The 22,729-nt window shown below is 46.1% G+C and overlaps 1 protein-coding gene across 2 annotated transcripts in view; it reads right to left on the bottom strand.

Moving 5' to 3' along the window:
- ASNSD1 (asparagine synthetase domain containing 1) overlaps positions 1 to 18,518 on the bottom strand; it is a 49,646-nt gene extending 31,128 nt beyond the window's left edge. Inside the window, exons 1-2 of one of the 2 annotated variants that reach the window (XM_086955358.1) lie at positions 18,390 to 18,518; positions 7,061 to 7,141 (exon numbers count right to left, since the gene is read on the bottom strand). The gene's annotated coding sequence lies outside the window, so the exon portion shown is untranslated. The remainder of the gene's footprint in view (positions 1 to 7,060; positions 7,142 to 18,389) is intronic. The other variant, XM_086955359.1, reaches the window with a different exon arrangement.
- Positions 18,519 to 22,729: the final 4,211 nt, after the last annotated feature.

The raw sequence follows: 22,729 nt of genomic DNA, 5'->3' as shown, positions 1-22,729 counted from the left end.
CTCCTGGAGCAGGAGCACATCCACCATCTCCCTCTTCCCCCATCGCAGCACAGCCCCACGCTTGATCTTATCCAGGATACCTCTCACATTCCATGTCACAACCCGCAGGGTCCTCTGAGGAGACATAGTCACAGTATCAGCCATTATCATCACAAAGTCTAGAATCCGGCCCTCCGTCCCACCCTGGCGCAACCCGCAAATCAACAAAAATCAAAGCCCCAGACACGTGTGGTCCCACCCCCCCAGCCCATACACTCAGCAACCCCCCCAACCCAGAACCTCCCCAACATTAGCAACACAAGAGCCTCTCCCCACACCCCACACCCACCACCCCAATACCTCAGAAAACTTTGAAGTATCTGTCGCGGCATGGAGAGACCCGGGTCCAAAACAGAGGACCCAGGGCCCGCCATACCAATGGATCCCAACAACCCAACCATGACACACACACCACCCCCCCCAACAACACTCACATCCGTGAGGGTCTGAGGCCCACAAACGGTACCCCCGAGCCCCACTGTGTCCCCATGAAAAACAAATGGAGTCCTCACATGGGAACCGACCGGCATACAAAAGACAGAATAGAACAGTCTCACCAGCCAAAGTAGGGTAATTCAATGTTCAGCAAAAAGAGTCTAGTCCCAGCAATGATCAGCCGCCCGCATCGGAGTGCTCCGAGTCCCTGGCACCACCCGACTGCGATGCACTGGCGGAGGCCGACCTCTTCTTAGAGCGAGACCTCCGATGGCGGCCCTTCCTGTTCGGGCGATCCGTCCGCTCCGGCGACGATCCCTGGGACCTGCCCGGGTCCAGTCCCGGCTGGGGGTGCGGCCTGAGTCGCACCGCTTCGTCGGTCCAGCGGAACACTTCCTCCGGGGAATCAAAGAAATGGGTCCGGGACTGATACACCACCCGCAGGCGGGCTGGATACAGGAGGGAGTATTGGAGCTTGAGGCCCCTCAGCTTAGCCTTAGCGTCCATGAAGGATTGTCTCTGCTGCTGCACCATCTTCGTGTAGTCCGGGAAAATCATGACGGTATGATTCTCGAAGGCAAGCGAGCCCTTGTTCCTCGCCTCCCACAGGATAACATCCCGGTCGTGGTAATTTAGCAGCCGGGCGATGACTGGCCGTGGGCGCTCACCCTCCGGCGGCCGCTGGGTCAGAGCCCTGTGGGCCCTCTCAATCACGAAGCACGTGGACAGTGCCCCTTCGGGGAGCCAGCTCTCTAGCCACTGGGTCAAGAACCGCTCCATGTCGTTCTTCTCGCACCGCTCCGGAAAGCCGATGAAGCGGAGGTTGTTCCTCCGTGCGCGCCCTTCGGCATCATCCACGCGGGCCGCCAGTGTCTTTTGAACTCCCTCCACCTCCGCCAGTCGTTTCTTTAGGGCGCCAATGTCAGTCTCGGTCGCTGTGATGCGGGACTCAGCCCCGGTGATCCGCTCCACCGCGTTACGGAGGTCCTGGCGCAGGAGCGTGACATCCGCCCCAACCGCCCCAATTTTGGCATCAAGCATGTCCCGGGACTGGGTGATGGCTGCCAGTATAGCTGCATTGTCCGGTCCAGGGCCACCGCTGCCACCGGCCGCCCCAGAGCCGCCACTCGGCCCGGTGAATTTGTCGATGGGGCCATGTTTAGGCGGGCCACCTCCTCTATCCCTAGTCATGGCACACGCCGGGCAGGGCGGACACCACCCCGGAACCGTCGGGCACTGTCGCAAGTCTTGGATGGAACGGCAGCAATGAAGTCTCAAAGGAGAAGGCGGGCCAGTCGACACAGATCCGGGGTCGCGAAAATCGAGGTCCCGGCTTCACCCAGGTGGGACAGGCCTCACCCACACTCGTCGCCACGGGCGGCTGTCCAAAGCTCAGAAATAAGCTGCGGCTCCGTGATCCGCGGGCAGCCGTAGCCTAGAGCGGTGGAGCGGACGCCACCACCGTCCGCCAGTCCGTCACCGGCCGCCTCGGAGCTCAAGGACCCCAGTCTCCAGCCGGTCACGAGGCCCCGCAGTGTCGTCGCCTCTCTCTGGTCACACAGGGGAAGAGTCGTCCTCCCGAGGAGTAGGAGCTAGTGGCGCCGTCCTGATCTCCAGGCGATCGTAGCTGTAAAGTTGAGCCAAAGGGCGGCGCAGCGGATGCCACCCACACCCGCCAGATCGCAACCGCCACCAGGCGTCGCGAAACTCGAGGACCCCGGTCTCCGGCCGGTCACCAGGCCGCACGTCGCCTCTCTCCGATCACAGGAAGGGAAGAAGTGCAGGATCGACACACCAAGGTAGACAGGAGACTCCGCCAGATCGATGTCAACCACTGGGTATCAACAGCGGGCTCGGGGGCCAGGATAAATGATCGAATCAAGTCCGGGCCGGCGGGAGCTCTACAAGGCTGCGACCGCCATCTTCGCCCGCCAAGCCACACCCAGGACCCTTTTTTTAAAACCATTTCACTTCAGAGTGAATCATATCAAGGTGTTTATTTTTCAACCAGAAGGAACGGTTTCTTTACAGTCCCGATCAGCTCAGCTCCACTGTTCACTGCCGTGTCACAGATCATGGTGACAGCATATCTGCAATGGCAACTAGCTGCCAAATTCTCCATGTAATCTGCAACACCTTAAGCCAGTCCTGACACTTTAGCCAACAGCACCTGTTTTTCTAATGGCAAATACAAAATTCCAAGTCCCAAGATAAGTGCCTGTTGGATTGTTACCCAAAATCAGCCCTGGCAAAAATATTCAGCCAAGAACCTTAAGGTGGACAGCCAGGGGCCTAGGTGGTTCCAATGTTTTCCACCAAGCCCCTACCCTACCCAAAGTAAATTCGAGTTACCTATTTAGGTCATGAGGTCAATGCTTCTGGTATTAGACCAGAGGCCAGTTTGGTAAAGGCTACCATTGATGCTCATGCGCCTAATTCGAAGGATGATCTTTTTTAGGTCTAGTGGAATTTTATGAAAAGTTTTGTTGAGAAGTTCTTTGAAAAAAATCTATGCGATGCGATCTTTACTTAAGGACAAGGTACAATTTGTTTGGCGTGATACCGGTCAGCAGTCATTTAAGGAAATTAAGAACGCCATGGGCAGAGCATCAAATTTGCAAGGTTTTGATCCATTAGCTGGTACTATAGTTACCACCGATGCTAGCTGTAAAGGATTAGGTAGTGTCCTTACACAACTGGATGATAACAAAGAAGTTGTGATTGCTTTTGCACTTTGTTCGCTCACCCCTACTGCGTTAGGATAATCAGTAATCGAGCAAGAAACTTTGGCAGGTGTATGGGCGCTAGAACATTTCAGAAAATTCTTGTGGGGCTGGAAATTTACACTTACCAAACTATTGACTACTGATGGTTTGATTAACGCTATGGCAAGGATTGCAAGACTCTCTATGAGGTTACAAGATTTTATGTATGACATTCAGTACGTTCCTGGAGTAAAACTTTTTACTGCTATTTTCTCTGTAAATGTCTTTACCCTTGACAGAAATAGTCCTTGGAACGAATTCTCTGTTGGAAAAGTGTAGCCGATAGGATCCCAGGACAGCTTTAGCAAGGAAGAATGGGTTGAAGCTGAAAGTCCAGATGAAGGCTTACTTGAAGTGAAAGAATGGATTGTAAATGGATAAAGTGGCATGGAAAAAAGTTGTTCAAAGATGAACACAGAGGTGTTTGGGAAGTTTGTAATAAATTAAGTGTGTGTGATTCGTTAGGTCTACGTAGAGACAAGCCGATTCCTCCTAAGAATTTAAGAGAAAAGATTATTAATTTGGGTCATGAAGGTCATTCAGGTATCACACGCACTAAGCACAGGCTCAAGGAGTTAAATTGGTGGCCCAAAGTGTACATGGACATTGAAAGATTTGTCAGATTGTGCGTCAAGTGTGAGACGTCTGATAAAACTTTTAACCCACTTTTAGGCTCTTTGGGTTGTCCAAAGCTACCCTGGGAAGTAATTACGTTGGATATCATTGGGCCCATCACTGGGCAAGATGGCTGGAGCAAATATATTTTCGTTCTGGTGGATACCTTTTCAAGATGGTTGTAGGTCAGCATTGCAGAAGTAATCAACACAAGGACAGTAATTTCGTGTTTCGATTAAATATATTTAAGAAAGTGATTTCCAGCTATCATCTTTTCTGACAATGGGGTGCAATTCAAGTCACCTTAAATGAAGAATTCTTCTGGGATTCAACAACGGTTCACTGCATTATCACCTCAAGTGGGAATAGTATTGTTTTTAAAAAAAATTTAAACAATCTTTTTATTATTATTGAAATATAGCAGAAGAGTATCATACCAGTACCATTTGTACTTAACTCGTCATTACTTTGCTACATAGTGTGATCAGTGGAATTCTCTCACATACACATTACTTTGTATGGCTGCATCTCCATTAGTGTTTTAAGTTCTCTTCCGAGATGGAAGGGTTGCGTCCAAGGTGGGCTGTCTCTCCTAAGTGGGATGTGCACAGGTACCCTCTGTACTTGTTCCATTTGTCCCATACATTACCCCATTTCTTCGGACACCCCCAGGTAATATATACTGCTTTCTTGGCTACCATACATCAATCAATATCTCGCTTCCATTCACTTCGAGTCGGTGGTTCACCTGCTCCCCATTTACGGACTATATTACGCTTCGTCACCATCAGTCCCAGAGTAACCCAGGTCCGATTTGCTTGCCCCAGATCGGAGTCTTTCCATGCATTTAAAATGCAACACTTTGTACCTAAAGTAAGTTCCAGTCCCACAACGCCTGCCATACAAGTTATCATAGCTTTCCAGTATTGTTTGATTTTACAGCACTCCCACAGGATATGAAAGAATGATCCCGCCTCCCTGCAACCTCTATAACAAATAGCAACTGGTTCCCTACCCATTTTGTAAGGGTGTTACAGGAAATGAATGCTCTATGAAGAACTTCTAATTGGATCAGGCTGAAGCTGGGAATAGCATTGTTGAGAGGGTGAACCGTAGTTTCAAAGGTTTTTTGCAACTTGCTAATAAAGGTGGCATGTCAAGGGACGATGAAATAAAGTAAATGGTTTGGGCTTACAGGAGTACGATTCATGGCACTGTTGGCAAAAGCCCATTTTCATTAATGAGAGGTAGAATACCTCATTTCAAAGTGAATCCTAGTTGGATGAAAAGAAGTGAAATGGTTGAGTATGACATTGACAAAGTGAAAAGATGCATTGTGGAATTCCAAAGAAATAATAAATTGTATTATGATTGCAAATATGGCACTAAACAAGCAACTCTTTATGAGAGACAATGGGTACGTGTGAGGAGTGCAAAAAGATTATGAAAGGTAAGAACAGATTTAGGGAACCTAGAAAGTTGTTACGGTGATGAACAAAACCGCTTTATTGCACAATGGTGAAGTATGGCATTTCAGCCGCCTAGCCCCAGTTAGGAATTTAAATGGGAAAGATTGTATGGTTACTACTGGAAATTTTTGGTGGTTAGATGTTCCGGATTTATCCCTGAATAATTGTCTTAACCAAGGTAATGATGCTAATGAATTTGCTGTGTGTGAAGAACCTGTTGTTTATGGTGCCAACTGAACATTAGAAGAGATCTCCAAGGAGGATCTACAACCTATGGTTAGGGCTGATACACAAGATATAAATATGAATGAAACTAAAGTAACACAAGCACTGGCGTTGCCAATAGGTCTCGCAGTAGGAAAGTTTGAGCTATTCGTATTGTATTGTATTGTAAATGACACTGTAAATGACACTTTTTTAATTTATGTGTTGGTTTTGAAAATAGCAAAATTAATAGCTTTGTCAGTTACAATGTCAATAGTTTTAACTTTCGAAAATGTGACACCTATAGCCTTTGTAATGCAATGTGTGTTGTATTTACGTGACTTACATGTATTGATATTACAAATAACAATGGCTTTTAATTTTGTAAATAATTAATACTTAAATAAAAGTTATTGTCATTTATAATGGCAATAGCTTAAACGTTTGTAAATACATTTCGTGAAGATTATGTTCAGTGTATTTTAATGTGACGAAAATCCAAGAACATTGCATTTGCACCTACACACACATGTGTTGTAGCACTGAGTGGTGTGAGGGTGAGGGGGTGTGAGGGTGAGGGTGAGTGGGTGGGTGTGTGAGTGTGTGAGTGTGTGAGTGTGTGAGTGTGAGGGTGTGAGGGTGAGTGAGGGGGTGTGAGGGGGTGTGAGGGTGTGAGGGGGAGGGTGAGGATGTGAGGCTGAGTGAGGCTGCATGTATCATAAAAACTAACTATAATGTGTAAAATTACCAGCACCAAACTATATAATTGGAACAGGTCTTAAAACGGACTAAATGGCTGGGACCACTGCAACCAAGCAGCTTTCGCATCACGAATGACATAGCTATAATCATAGGAAAATAGAGCAACTCTTCTTCACCTGTTTGTCTTCTTTAAATGTATGAGCGTTAAATTGATAGCTACTAGGAAAGCGCACGCAGTTACCAGGAACTGCAGAATAACTCAGGATCGGTTTTTCTTAGGAATCACACACCTCGGGGTTTGTTGCTTATCCAGTCAGCTCTGTCAAGGATGCACGCTTCTTGGCATCACGCTGGCAGTAAGTAGACTATGTCCGCCCGGGCTTCCGTTTGTTGTACCCCTATGCTTCCATGGAGGCATGGAAAGACAGGCAGTTCAAACTGTTCGAACAGCGGGACATTCCAGTGCTGCGGCAGGGAATAAGGCACACTGCCTTGAAACCAAGACTCGCGTGCGGCTGAGTGGCTGCCTTCCGGAGCAGTGGTGAAGTCTCTTCAGGTTAAGCAGCCTGGGTATTTTGGAAGGGGCTTTTTTTCTAACCATAACCAATCTCACTATTGGGAAAGTAAATTGCAAAAATCCTTGCATTACTCTCAGTCTTCCCTACTAAACATCAACAGTGTATATTTACTCATCATTATTCAAAGGTTTTTTTTAAAAAACCAACCGGAGTCTCAACTTTCCTCAGTAAAGAAAAATGCCATGCAAGTCTTTCCCATATAACCAAGTTGCTTCAGAAAACATACACACTCAATCACCCAGGCCCTGCTCACCTTTGCATCCAAATCTTCATGTGTCAATTCTGTGGAATAACTGTGGTCTCCCTTGTTCTTCTGCATTATTACAGACATATCCTGCAGGGCAAAAGGAAGCTGCTTTAAAATCTCTGTGATGGATATTAATGTTTTATATTTTTACCCACCTAAGGTATCGCTTAAATAGCACTGTACTCCAATTCTGTCGTATTTTCTTCAGACTTGGGTGAACCCAGAATAAAATAAAAACAAAGCAACCGGCCTAACAGTGAGGCCAAGTACACTGTGGCCCTTATTACAAGTTTCTCCATCCCTATTTGCCTGCTTAAGAAGATAGCAGGTTAGGCTGGAAATTTTGCAGGAACAAGAAAGCTGTCCCTCGCCCCTTCCACCCCCCCCCCCTCCCAAAGACTTGTTTCGACAGGGAGAACTAAGCAGATTATTTTCGGTGGAAAGGTCTGAGGCGTGCAGAAATCTATGCAGTATGTCCGATTTCCATTGTTACTCTCCACTCTGGAAGTCGACAACTCATAATAGCATGGGCATACTACGCTGTGCAATTCTGAGTGCAGTATTACCACAATGGCTTTCAATGAGCACTTATAATGAGCCCAATTATGGTGAAAAGTAGTGTCTCCTGAATGGTCAGTGACCACTTTTACTCTTTAGCTGGTGTCATTAACAACTATTTAAAATTGATACATGGCAGTTCAACAATTTAGATCTCATTCACTGTGACATTCATCTTCTTACAATCTCGGCTGTTGGCGCCTAATTAACTCCCAAGAAAGCAATAGATGCATGCACATCAACTCTACTCAGCTCCAATGGAACTCCCTTTATGTATTACATTCTCTGCAGTTCTCCTTTACTTCAAGAACCACACAGGCTATGGTTATCTTGTAGGGACCTTAACATGAGGTCTGTAAATTTGTATTTACTCTTTGAACACCATGAAAATGTTCAGAAATCTTTATCCGTTCCTACACCACTCCTTAGCCAAGATGTTCACTGATATGAAAAGGATTTTAAATGTGTGCTTTCAGCCATTGATAAACATGCTCCTGCGATTAGATCTTCGACTTCCAACCATGTGGATTCAACCGAATGGTTCATTGATGAACGAAAAGCGATAAATTAAAACTCCGCCAATTGGAACAGAAATGGCACAGTGATTATTACACAGAAAACAAGGACCTTTTCAAACAAGCGTTTGCAATGGAATAGGTCTGGCATTTGCGAGAGTTTAAGCTATTGGCATTGAAAATGACAATGCCTTTTATTTATCTATTTTGATAATTAACACATAAATAAAAGGCATTTACAATGCCAATAGCTAAAACGCTTGTAAATGCAAGACATTTCATTTCAAAGAAGTGGCCTCCATTGTCCCAGGCTGCTTTGAAAGTGAAAGCGCGCAAGGCATGCTGAATGTTGCGCGAAAGCATGTTGTGCCTGAAGTAGGAGAAACTCATTAAAGAAAATAGTGCTTACCGACTAAATAAGACATACTATGTAACAGAAGTAAAAAGGCCAATCCTCATGGGAGGTTAAAAATTAAGACAAGGCGGTACTAAGGAGGGACTAACAAGCCTATTAACGAATCAGCAGTCAACATTTACAAAAGGACAATGACACAAGCCAATGACAAATTGTGAGAGTGAGCTGAGCTTCAAGTCCATACTTGAATAAAGCCTGGCTCACGTGCTGCCCAGGCTCGGCCTAAAATGGAATGAAAGAATATAGGGGGTTGTTACTTCATACTAAGACCACATTTATTTACTGCAGGAATAGAGAATTGTGAAACAGAGGTGGTCATGATAGAGGTGAGGAGACCTTCGCTGCATGCCTCAATAATAATAATAATAATAATAATAATAATAATCCACATTTGTAAAGCGCACAATCACCCGTAAGGGTCTCTAGGCGCTGGGGGCCGTTGGGAAGATTAAGCAAGCTATTGCCCAGAGTCACATGGTGCTGGGCTAATCTGCCGCCGGCCCAGGAGATCGAACTGTGATCCCCAGATTCCGGAGTCAGTCGCCCTACCCTCACCAGGCCCGCGATGCTCAACAACCCTCAGTGAAGGGGTGGCCCGCTACAAATCCCCGTTACCTGGTACAGCTTGGGGCACAATGACTATTCGACATACAACCGACCCTCAGTAAAGAGGGAGGTCTGGCCTACATCTTAAGTGCTTAGGGCACTGTGTCTATAGCTTAGCTTGATCCCCTGTGTAGCGCGAGAGAGGCACGGCGCAGAAAGGCCAAGGAGCAGAGGTACAAGGGGAAGAGAGCTTCGCCTACGAGGTGCCCCGGCTCAACTTTACCTATCGCTCGGGGGACAACAACTGGGAAGGTAAGATGGTATAAGCCTCATCGAAAGGAGGCATTGAATCCCTTCAATAATTTATGGCCCCCCACCGGCAGGTGCACTTCGCATGTCCCTTATTTGTTGAATCATGGCCCAATAGTTAACATCTGGGGAGGTGAGGTTGTCCTAAGTATAGAGCTGCTGACTTATTAAACGCAGGAGGCAGGTTCGATCCGCTTCCCCCAGCAACAATGTGATATGCTGCAGTTTGGAATTCTGTTATTGCCATGTTAAGTGGAGTCTTAAGGCAGCAGCCGACAGCAGCTTTAAAGTAGCACCGATCTTGCGCTCACTGTTTTGGCGAAGAGGGGAACGTGTATGGCATTTGACAATTAAGATATCGGCAACAAATAAATACATAAAAACTGAAGCTCAGCAGTTATATTGAAAGGGAGGCATGACACTGCAGTGTTCAGTTTAGCACGCGTTGTGGGCTGTGCCATTGTTCAATCACTGACAAAAGGAGCTAATCTGCATAAATATAATTTAAGATATTGTGTTTGCATGCCTTTACTTAACCTCAAAGGCAGGTAAGAAGAATATTTCGTGCTGTCGTGATTTCGCGTCCTCTGAAAAACGGTACCTGTTGGAATCCGTCCCCTCTTACAGACAAGCAGCACTTCAAATTCTAGTAGGGCCAATCTGTCTCCTTTATTGGGCACTAAATACCCATTCAATAAAAGTAAATAGTGTAATATACCTGTGATAAAAAGGGAGAGAAATGTGGACTATGCTGTAAACCATTTAAATAAATCTCTGCTCATAATTTCAGAGACGGAATACTGGTGCACTTAGCAAAAGGTTACTCGACTGACGCAGTAACCTAAAGTCATGTATGCCATTCGTTACACCCTGCCCCTTAAATTGCTTTCCAATGTGAAAGTTGTTTATGGCCAATAATGATGTACTTTATTGCGTGGCTGCCGCTCGTCGCCTCTGTCAGGTGCCCTATACAGTCGAGAGACATCCTGAACTCTGTAACTCTTAAATGCCCATGCCTTTTATCCCATAGCTGTCAGGGGCCCCTAATCAGTGGTCAGAGGGGGCCTCGCAGAGGCATCAGCATCCTAGGTGGTGTGCATATGAGAAGCATGGCTAGGGAAAACATGGCGCTACACCCAGTGAGTCAACAAATGCACATGCCCTTGGTTTCAGGGCTTGAAATTACTGTCAGACATTGACCCTGGGGAACTGAGTTTGAGTCTCTACTTTGCCTCTCCTTGTGCCGACAAAACACAAGTTTTCAGACAGTCAGAGGAGGCAGTTAAAAAAATAAAATAAATAACACATGATAGAAACACGGGGACCTCAATTCAAGGCCCGCTGGCCGGCGCACAGCAAACCAGTCATATTGTAGTCCGCTCTTCCCGGCAATATTTGCGTGCCTAAAGGAGAGGTCGAAAAACCTCGATGGGTGGGCAGGCGGGTCTTATCCTGGTAGCTGGTATTGCTGCCTCCTCTAATGCATGTGGATTAGCCTGCAGCCAACAGGTGGCGAGAAGCTGGTTAGTGGGGCGATGTTGTAGTGCCAAGCTAGAGCAGCCGATTAAAAATAAAAAAAACAAGGAAACGGATATATGTGCAAGCCTGACATCTGGAGACACGTTGGTCCAATGGTTAAGGTCGCTAACTCTCACGCCTTAGGTTATGTTTTTCCAAATCCTGGTGTTTCAAAGGGTGTGGTTCTGAGGTAATATTACCCGTGATTCGTAAATGAGCATGCCTGGTGTAAGAGAGCTGGTATTCAAGTAAGATGTCAGCATTCACTGGACTCCAAGAGACTTCCGCGTTTCATGCAGAAAGTTTGCCTTCACAAATTGGAAGCAAAAAGTGCGAAAAGGAAATGAGGACAACTGGTCCATAAAAAAGAACATTTGTTTAAACTTAGTCTTGGAGACAATGAAAATCAGATAATAACTAGGACTATCATTGAGAACATTTGACCGTCTTCCATATTCCTGAGGTCAGAACTGGAATCAATTACAAAGGGTCACTGCTATATGCACACTGTGTTGTCCTGAAGAAGGTCAGAAGGATTAATACAACCGAAGACCGAAACCTCAACTACATAGTCCATTCCTCCATGTGTCATTAATTATTTTAAGTGACTTTTTATTTAAGAAAGATAGATGTCACCTACTGTTTTTATCTGGGATTGGGCTTTTTTCAGATGAATTATAGGAAGAATAGTTAATCTCCTTGTTCATTTGTAAGCATTGCAATCAACGTGAACTGTTGATATGCACCCTATGAATTTATGAGTGATATAAATAAAATATTTTTTTCAAAAAGATTATCCTCATCTTTATTCTGACTATATCATTTGAATAGTCTCTTTGTCTAGTTGATTGTTAGTATTTTCGATTATAGTCATATCAGATATTGATTTGATTGATCAGATTATTGTGAGAAACTAGAATGCAAGTCTGAATCTGGAAATTATCCTGACAAATACGAAAATGCTTTATTCGATTTTTGTTTTAAAATCATAAAAGCGTACAAAAAAAGACAGTCTTAAAAATAAATATATACATTCAATAACAACATAACTTCGAGTAAAAAAGACATATCCCCAACCTCAAAGTTCCATGGTGTGACATGTTATTCAAGCGGTTTATCCCTATCAGGAGTAAATGTACACAGAATTGTCCCTTAAGGTGGGAGGACTCAAGAGTTTCGACAGTTGTACAATGGATCAAATCTATTGGGAACGGAGAAACTAATACCACTGGGTGCCTGCACCCCCCCCTCCCAGCGGGTTGTGGTACTCTGCTGTTGGTCTTAACCGGGGGATATTTGGCGTGCAAGGATAAAAGTCAAGTAGATCCCAAGTGCGTATAGGGCCATCTCCTTCTTGGGGCGGGCAAGATCTTAAGTATGGGACGATGTTCCGGTTCCTGAATTTAACCAGTACCAAGTCGCCAGGAATGTTTGTTGGTAGTGAGCCCAGCCAGCCCACCCTTCTCACACTCAGGATTCCGCCATCTTGATCCGGTGGTAGGGGTCTATTTCTTCCCATCCAGAATATGACTTTGTTCAATAGGTCCTGCTGTCTTTCGGCTTTTCCCATCGCAAGTGCTGGTACTCCTGAAAGGACGGACACATATGGCGCGGCTTCTGGCGGAAGGTGTATGTGTGGTGGTTTGCGTACTCTTTTAACCTCTGAGGGCCTTGATAAAGCAGATTTGAAAGGGGCTTTGGAAGCGGTTGAATCTGGGATTTTAGGTGGTTGTAATGTGGCTTGAACGCTTTTGTGATTGGCAGTTGGCTTAGCTGTTGGCAAGGTAGTAAATGGCTGGGAACGGTTCGATGTTACTGAATTATTGATAGGTGTCAGGATGGCCGTGATTTTGTTCTCTAGACCCGAGAGCCTTTCCCCTATGGAGTTAATTTTTTCTACTAGTGGGGAAATTATGGTTTTAACAAGTTGCTCGATCTGGGTCAATAGAGGAATCTGGGGATAGGGTATTGAATCATCCAGTTTGACATCAGTCTCCATGGTGATAGGGGAATTATTAGCAGGTAATGCAGGGCTTACGGATGGCTTATGGAATTTAGATTGATTCCCTTCGGCATTGTCCTCATCATGCTTTCTTTTAATGGGTAATTGCTGTGAGAGTACTGAGTCTTGTGTGTTGTCTTTGTTCAATAAAAAGGGGGATTCCTGTATACTGCCTTTAGTACTTGGAGTGCTGTTGCCTTTTGCAAGAGAAGGTGATTCCACTGTGACATACTTAGTATTGCATAGACTGTTTAGTTCATCCCACAGGGACAGGTTTTGCACTCTTGGGGAAATTTGTGGTGGAGATAGCGTCCTGGATGGAGAGTAACAAGGACAATTTTTGTCTATCTCAAGAACAGTAGGCAATGAGCTTGTGCTAATCGTGTGATGCTTTTGTACCACCTGACCTGGGCCCCTCTGCGCAGCTAAGCTTGTTACCCCCTTGCATGGCATGATCAGAGTAGGATTAGTTGAACTACAGAAATAGTCAAATAGTATGTGGGTACACTCTACCTCCTCTTGCAGTAGAATCAAGGGAGGAGGCCTGTCCTGTTCCCTTCGGTCCACGGAGGGCCGAAGCCCAGCACGTCCCGCGTGCGTCCCGCGAGGCGAGGCTCCCAGCTGTACTTGTGCGCCACCGGGCACCTGGAAAAACGTGAGCGGTGTCCTGGCCGCAAGATCTGCCGGGATTTGTAGTCCCTGGGTAGGCGGGAGGGGTCAGGAGTAGCTACACGGATGACCCGATAGACCGGGCGGCAGAACGCTGTATCTGGAGCAGCGTCCTGCAGGCGAGTGCCCCAAAGTCTGTGGCAGCTTCCCCCTGACAAATAAATTCCCTTGCCGGCATCTTAAACCCTATATTGTTAGTACCTGCCCAAGCCCGCAAGGGTATATTGGGTTTTCCCACCTTCCCTCTCCTTTGGTATTCAAGTAAAGTGTTCCACGTGTGTGTTAGTCAAAACGAAAACACTAGTCTCACGCCTGTGCCTTGTTAAGTGTTCTTGCAACCCTGTGAATTAACATCGCAAACTGTTAACAGGCTCTGCACATTATAATCTCTGTGCATGTGGCCAGGCTCCATTAAGCGTGTGGTAATATACAGACAGAATGGGCACAGGTTCAATGGTACAATGACGGAGGTGTCACCATTCAGGGTGATAACCTCATGCAAGCATAGTATTGCTAGGTTACCTGTGCTCCAGCTGTTGTCGTCACCTGGCGACCGAGGAGAATGCTTGGGAGACAAAATTTGGTGCTATTTGCAGCACTGTCAGTGCTTACAGTAGCAGGATTTAAAGAGGACCATATCACAACTGCAGTGTCGCGCACGCTGTAAAAAAAAAATACAAATAACTGCCGCGCGTTAACAAAGTGGGAGTGTTGAGTGGAGTGCGACCGAGAACCAACAAAACGTTTCTCTTGCGGGAGCGAGCCAGGGGCACCAAGTGTGTGCAAGTTAATTACAAACACAAGTTGTCAAAGTTCGCTCATGCAAGCGAATCGCCAAACGTGCACGCGCTACCATTGAAAGCAATGCAACGAGTGCACGTTTTTAGGGTGAAAAGTGAATCAATTTCAAAAGGTCTTTTTCCGATGCAGCGCATGTGCGCTACGTAGACGAGACCTAAAAAGGTATCCAGGTTTCTCACGCAAGCTGCTTTAACCACTGTTATGAGGGCCTTAGATACTTCTGTGCTCGATTACGCTAAGATTACGATTACGCTAAGATTACGCTAAGTCTTCTTACATTGGTCTACAGAAAATTCAACTATATAGATTACAGATGGTTCAGAACCAGGTAGATCGAATGATTTTCAAACGACCTAGAAGCTGGTGTCTAGCTCCCTTGTTGAAAGATACCCATTGGCTCCCACTAGAACAAAGAATTAAGTTCAAAATAGGTTGTATTGTCTTTTAAGCTGTACATGGTGAGGGTCCTCGATTCTTAACAAATAGGATTAGACTTTTTATTCCTGCTCAGAAGCTCTGTTCCACTTCTGTAAAAGTATTGGTTACTCCAAAAGACAGTAAAAAATACATATTAGGCCATAGTTTTTCTGTGCAATCCCTACGATTACCATAACGTAACACCTTTCACTGCCTTACCTCTATAACCAGTTATCTCACACAGTCCTAGTTTAGAAGAGTTTGAGACCTACAAGAGTCAAATATTTGTGACTGACCACTGAGTCTCAGCAAACTCTGTCTCAAGAGTATGCCTCACTCTCCTCTATTAATCAGTATGTTTTTTAGACTGCTGGACAGTCAGTCTGCAACCAGATTCTGTGTATAAGGTAGCGTTTGAACGACCCTTGGTCTCACATCTATTTCAACTTCACTGTCTTCTGCTAAAGTAAATGTACTCAGGACCAAGTGCCGTTCTAAGAAAGGCAACAGTCACTAAAGACGGTTAGCTTAGCATCTCCACAGTGTTTTTTAGGCTGTGTGCTGTATTGACTAGGCAATTATTTTCCCAGTCCTCCACACCAAAGAAGTCCAAAGCAAAAAATTAGGTTGTGTGTTGTATCGCTTAGGGAGCTCTTTTCACAGATCTGCATATCAAAGTAATGCCCTATAGCAAAATATTTTGGTTAAGATTTATCCCTTTGATGCTCATGACTGAACGGTTCAGTCATGAGCATCGGTCGGGCAGTGCTCATGACGGAACCGTTCCGTCATGACCACACCCTCGAACGGAATGTTCAGCACCGGGGGAGAATCGGCGCAGCAGGCAAGGTGTTAAGCTCATCGTCGTTGGAGGGACCAACTAAGGTGCTTTCCGACTAAGGTGCTTTCCGGAAGAAAAAAACCTAAACATTTCTAGTATTTTGCTTCTTTCATATACTGTGACGCGCCACAAGTTCATTTCCTCGTCTAGAGCAGAGGTTGGATGCGTCCACTTGCAGGAAAATCAAAAAGGCATAACAGATCAGAAATTAACTGGAAAATAAACAGGTTGGAATCTTCTTTTACATATGTCGTTCGCTTGGAGAAACCACCCATCAAGAAAAACTAAGCCCATTCTTCTCTAGGATTGTGAACTTTAAATTTGTTGGTTACCTTACAGTTCAAACTGGTCACCAATGCTACTTAACATTTATATGGCCACTTCACTTCCCTCTTAAAACCAAGTTAGGATTTAACATGTATGGAGACAATACGCACTTCTACAAGATCTATCATTTACTCACCCAATTAAACACTGTCTCCAAAACTGCAATACACCATCACCCTTTGTTAAATAGGTTTTGCTGTTGCTAAACTAGTCTAAGAAAATATATCTAATCCTCAAAGTTGGCATGTCAAGCTCTTAATTAATGTAGTAGGTTTTATACACAGGCCCCCTGAATATCTATTGCATAACTGCAGTCACTTAAGAACTAAGAAGCGGATCTGCTGCTTAGTTTATAACATTAACAAGTTATACTGAGCTGAAATCCTTGATTCCTGTAACTCAAACCAACTATCAAATCTCTCAAAAAGATGCTCAATGACTGATCACTCAATGACCATACACGTCTGTTTGACCCTTACCTACCAGAGGTATCAGATCTGCTAACAAATGTGTCTTGTACATCAAGATAGGTCGTGATGATTTAAGGATGACTTGAAAATTAGTATCTGCTGACTTCAGAAGGTGTCATTATTCCTGATGATGACTTGTAAATGACTCTTCGATAACTTTAGAGGATGACATTGTTCCTGATGACTTTGGGGTGATTTGAAAATAAGCATCTGAATACTTCAAAGGTACTATTGTGTTTTCAATAAGATGTTTTTGCGTCTGGTGATTTTAACAGGAATTGCTGGTCTATTTAAAGAGCACGTCCACCACTTTGGTTTCAGTTTTCCAGAAAAATGCAAACTGTTGGATAATTGCACAATGAATTGCAGATAAACGTCTGACCTCCTGCAGCTGGGAGCCCCAAAACCCAAACACACCTTGAACCCCAAAATTAACCATTGCACCCCAAAACCCAAACACACCCTAAACCCCACTATTAACCCTTGCACCCAAAAAACACCCTAAACCCTAAAATTAACCATGGCACCCCAAAACCCAAACACACCCTGAATGCCCAAATTAACCCTTGCACCCCAAAACCCAAACACACTCTGAACCCCCAAATTATCCCTTGCACCCCAAACCCTAAAATTAACCCTGGCACCCCAAACACACCCTGAACCCCAAATTAACCCTTGCATCCCAAAACCCAAACACACCCTGATCCCCAATATAAAATTATCCCTGGCACCCCAAAACCCAAACACACCCTGAACCCCCAAATTAACCCTTGCACCCCAAACCCAAACACACCCTAAACCCTAAAATTAACCCTGGCACCCCAAAACCCAAACACACCCTAAACCCCCAAATTAACCCTTGCCCCCCAAACCCATACACACCCTAAACCCTAATATTAACCCTTGTACCCTAAAACCCAAACACACCATAAACCCTAAAACTAACCCTGGCACCCCAAAACCCAAACACACCCTGAACCCCCAAATTAACCCTTGCACCCCAAACCCAAACGCACCCTAAACCCTAAAATTAACCCTGGCACCCCAAAACCCAAACACACCCTGAACCCCCAAATTAACCCTTGCACCCCAAACACACCCTAAACCCTAAAATTAACCCATGCACCCCAAAACCCAAACACACCCTGAACCCCCAAATTAACCCTTGCACCCCAAAACCCAAACACACCCGGATCCCCAATATAAAATTAACCCTGGCACCCCAAAACCCAAACACACCCTGAACCCCCAAATTAACCCTTGCACCCCAAACCCAAACACACCCTAAACCCTAAAATTAACCCTGGCACCCCAAAACCCAAATACACCCTGAACCCCCAAATTAACCCTTGCACCCAAACCCAAACACACCCTAAACCCTAATATTAACCCTTGTACCCTAAATCCCAAACACACCCTAAACCCTAAAACTAACCCTGGCACCCCAAAACCCAAACACACCATGAACCCCCAAATTAACCTTTGCACCCCAAACCCCAAACACACCCTGAACCCCCAAATTAACCCTTGCACACAGAACACAAACACACACAAAAACCTTAAATTACACCTGGCCCCCCAAAACACAAACCCACCCTCAACCCTTAAGTGACCATGTACGCCCTAAAATCCAAAAGCCCTACAAACCCCCAAACTGTTTACGAATGCGGAATGCCGGGAGGCGCTGCTGTGATTGCAAATGATACTTTCTGTACCCCAGGCTGCACTTCCTTCATAGAGTATTTCCATTAACGCGTAGTTTAGTGGAATCCGATTGTTAGACTCATTAAACAACTGCGGACAGACCTGCTCATGGTCCGAGGAATAGGCCTTGCAAAGGAAAACAAGCTTTGTCGTCATGGTGACTGCCGAATTCACTCCATCACAATACTAAAATAAATTTTTAAAAAGCACAACTGCCTCGAACAAAATGCCAAAATCACCTACTGTAAACCATCGGTCTGCTGGTTGGCTGGGACTCGAACCGCAGGTCCTCAATGGAGAGCAGCTCTCTCACCATTGCATATATACCTGAAGCCGGAGGCTTCCTCTTGCAAAAGCCTACTCACATCCGGGAGCGCCGGAAGTGACGTCATTGTTCTGCGGCAAGAACGAAGACCGCCGTGAGTGTAATGGCCATAAAAGGGACATATGGCAGCCTGGTTCAGAGCTCCCGTTCATAGCGCTGCCTTTCTTAAAAAAAAAAAGAGCAGCATCGATCCTCCGCTCTCGGTCCCAGCTGCTCAATTTCCGTCCCAGACCAGCTTCTTCATTTTTCGGAAAGCACGAGTTTTCATTAAGGGGCCAAATTCAGACGCAGCTCCCTGCATGTGTGTGCTTCGTACGTGTTATAATGAATGCCTGCGTTGCAATGTGTGTGCATTATGTGTGTTTGATGTTTGTCTGTATCAGTCTGCCTGCTTGTTTAATATGCACCTTTTGTGTTTGAGCATGTGTATTTTTGTGTATGTCACATGTGACGTAGTGCGTGCCTGTGTAAGTTGTGGAAAATTGCAAAAAGCCTAAAAAATGTGTTTTTTTCAGCAAGTTCTTCGCCGTAAGGAAAAATAAATTACTGCCCGTGTATTGTAGGTCCCATGTTGGTTCCAAGTGCACCTACGTGTATTCAAGATTCTCGACCAAATGGAACTTTTCGATCTACTGAAAAGTTGTCAACCAAAGAAGGCTAAACACATTTATTTATGTGAATACTGTATATTGTTCAGCATTACTTGTGTACTTGCAACTTGTAGTGAGCTTTCAATACTAAATGAATGTGTGCATGAGACAGCGTTCTGCCGCTATAACTAAGGACACCAGTTGCGAATGAATAGTACTGCAAAACCTAGGCGAAACCTTTCCCTGTAGGCCATATCACTTAATACCGGTCCAGTGGAAACCAGCACCTGGGCCACCTCGAACTCCTTTCCCGGACCCGGCCTCTAATGCGACATCGCTGTGGGGCTACCGCGCGCAACTGCGTAGTAATATACAATGGAACTAGCACGCACCAGTATGCGGCAGGTTCCCCACGACCTGCGCGATACCACTCGGGACCTTGTAGTGATTTGGCTGGTCTTCGTCATAACGAAAAACCCGCCACTGCATCCCTCCTGCGAATGGATCTGTGACTAAACCCCACTATTAACCCTTGCAACCAAAAAACACCCTAAACCCTAAAATTAACCATGGCACCCCAAAACCCAAACACACCCTGAATCCCCAAATTAACACTTGCACCCCAAAACCCAAATACAGCCTAAACCCTAAAATTAACCCTGGCACCCCAAAACCCAAACACACCCTGAACCCCCAAATTAACCCTTGCACCCCAAACACACCCAAAACCCTAAAATTAACCCTGGCACCCCAAAACCCAAACACACCCTGAACCCCCAAATTAACCCTTGCACCCCAAAACCCAAACACACTCTGAACCCCCAAATTATCCCTTGCACCCCAAACCCTAAAATTAACCCTGGCACCCCAAAAACACCCTGAACCCCAAATTAACCCTTACACCCCAAAACTCAAACACACCCTAAAATTAACCCTGGCACCCCAAAACCCAAACACACCCTGAACCCCCAAATTAACCCTTGCATCCCAAAACCCAAACACACCCTGATCCCCAATATAAAATTATCCCTGGCACCCCAAAACCCAAACACACCCTGAACCCCCAAATTAACCCTTGCACCCCAAACCCAAACACACCCTGAACCCTAAAATTAACCCTGGCACCCCAAAACCCAAACACACCCTGAACCCCCAAATTAACCCTTGCACCCCAAAACCCAAACACACCCGGATCCCCAATATAAAATTAACCCTGGCACCCCAAAACCCAAACACACCCTGAACCCCCAAATTAACCCTTGCACCCCAAACCCAAACACACCCTAAACCCTAAAATTAACCCTGGCACCCCAAAACCCAAACACACCCTGAACCCCCAAATTAACCCTTGCACCCCAAACCCAAACACACCCTAAACCCTAATATTAACCCTTGTACCCTAAAACCCAAACACACCCTAAACCCTAAAACTAACCCTGGCACCCCAAAACGCAAACACACCATGAACCCACAAATTAACCCTTGCACCCCAAACCCCAAACACACCCTGAACCCCCAAAATAACCCTTGCACACCGAACACAAACACACACAAAACCCTAAAATTAACCCTCGCACCCCAAACCCAAACATGCTCTAAACCCTTAAATTACACCTGGCCCCCCAAAACACAAACCCACCCTCAACCCTTAAGTGACCATGTACGCCCTAAAATCCAAAAGCCCTACAAACCCCCAAACTGTTTATGAATGCGGAATGCCGGGAGGCGCTGCTGTGATTGCAAATGATACTTTCTGTACCCCAGGCTGCACTTCCTTCATAGAGTATTTCCATTAACGCGTAGTTTAGTGGAATCCGATTGTTAGACTCATTAAACAACTGCGGACAGACCTGCTCATGGTCCGAGGAATAGGTCTTGCAAAGGAAAACAAGCTTTGTCGTCATGGTGACTGCCGAATTCACTCCATCACAATACTAAAATAAATTTTTAAAAAGCACAACTGCCTCGAACAAAATGCCAAAATCACCTACTGTAAACCATCGGTCTGCTGGTTGGCTGGGACTCGAACCGCAGGTCCTCAATGGAGAGCAGCTCTCTCACCATTGCATATATACCTGAAGCCGGAGGATTCTATTTCAGGACCGGAGGCTTCAGATTATGCTTCTCCATCTTTATTGAAGCTCACAGCAGCCAATGAAAATGCTTGCTTTTCATAGTAAAACGTTAAACAACTACACATCCCATCATGACTAGCCCAAAGGCACGCCCCCCTAGTCCATAAGAGGCCTCTGCCTGCCGCCATCTTCCTCTTTCTTTGCTGCTCACAGCAAGAGCTAAGTGCACATTGTTTACTCCCTCTAGCTGTTAGCAACGATTGCACATGTCAATGTGAATAATGTTTATGTTAACTGATTGAATTTTAATAAGTGTACCCATTATACTATGCTTAAAGCGCATGTTGGTCTACCGTGTTACCTACTTGTGGGGTGATCGGTACTTCAGGGAGGGTGTTGTGCATTTTCGCTAGCGTCGCGGCGCCTAGCGTGTTCCGATTCATTCCTCAAAGTGGCTTGGTTACGCCTAGTGGCGTGAGGTAGCGGCGGTCGTTGACCGGGAGCAGACGGGCACCGTGTTTCACATTCAGGGCCTTTGTCCCGGCTTGTTTCCCCGTAGGCGCGTCTCGCGCATGCGCATCGGCGTCCCTCATAGGCCGATGACGCGTGTAGGGTCCGGGTGGCTCTCGGCCGCGGCGTGCGTCCAAACGCACTGAATTTGGGCTCCTTTCTAGTAGGATTTCAGTCGCGTTTGGGCTGCACGTCACGGCGCGAATCCCAAACTGTCAAACACAGCGATTTTTTACACGGAGAGTTGCCGGTGGCCCCTCTGCTCTGATAAACGCCTGTGAAGGTTGTAAAATATTGAGGCCAGTGATTAGAGTGCGCACACGCTCTGTGGACAGTATTTTGGCCTGGGTCTTTGGCCCCTTGTGACTACAGCTTTGCTGAGGGGGTTTGTACTTTGTGGAATCCAGTGTGCTTGCAGGGCTAACCCCCCCCCCTTGACCCTCCTGGTGGCTGAACAGTGCTTTGGCATTTCTTCATTGACGTGCAGGACCAACCACCCCTGAAATGTTGCAGTGGGGTCAGTACAATGAAGAATATGTGGAGGAGGAGGTTTATGACGGACAGCAGGAGGCTGTCCTTGAGGACAATTTAGTCATTGCATTGGACGCATCTGTGCAGTCGTCCGTCAATAGGGCTATGGAGACCACGGTCCCACAAACAGTGCAGCAAGCCCTAGCCACAGCCCTTCGCCCAATCCGGAAACAATTGGAGGGCTTTGCCAAGAGGCATGGCTATACCAAACCGCAAAAGAAGAGAGCGGAAGCTTCCACTTCCAGTCAACAGGCTGTTGACACTGCCACATGGCCTCATGCACAGGCCCTTGCTACCCTACCGGACACAGTGGATCATTCCTATTTTGGCGCCAAGGCCAAGTCCAAGCGCAAGGTCCATACAGATACTGACACGGACACGGACGCTACCACAGGCACAGATACCGACACATCGGAAGAGCAGCCTCCTCCGAAGAAGGTGCAGGTGGAGATGGTCCAGGTGCATACTCCTTTCACATTCGATCCTACGGAGATCATACACCCCAGGTCACAGGACTGGGTGCCGCCTCAGGCGGTGACGGCATACATACAC

The sequence above is a fragment of the Lissotriton vulgaris genome, chromosome 2_1 (assembly GCF_964263255.1).
Source record: "Lissotriton vulgaris chromosome 2_1, aLisVul1.2, whole genome shotgun sequence".
Classification (NCBI taxonomy): Eukaryota; Metazoa; Chordata; class Amphibia; order Caudata; family Salamandridae; genus Lissotriton; species Lissotriton vulgaris.
The sequence above is the reverse complement of the archived record's forward strand: the minus strand, read 5'-3'. Positions and strand labels throughout refer to the sequence as shown.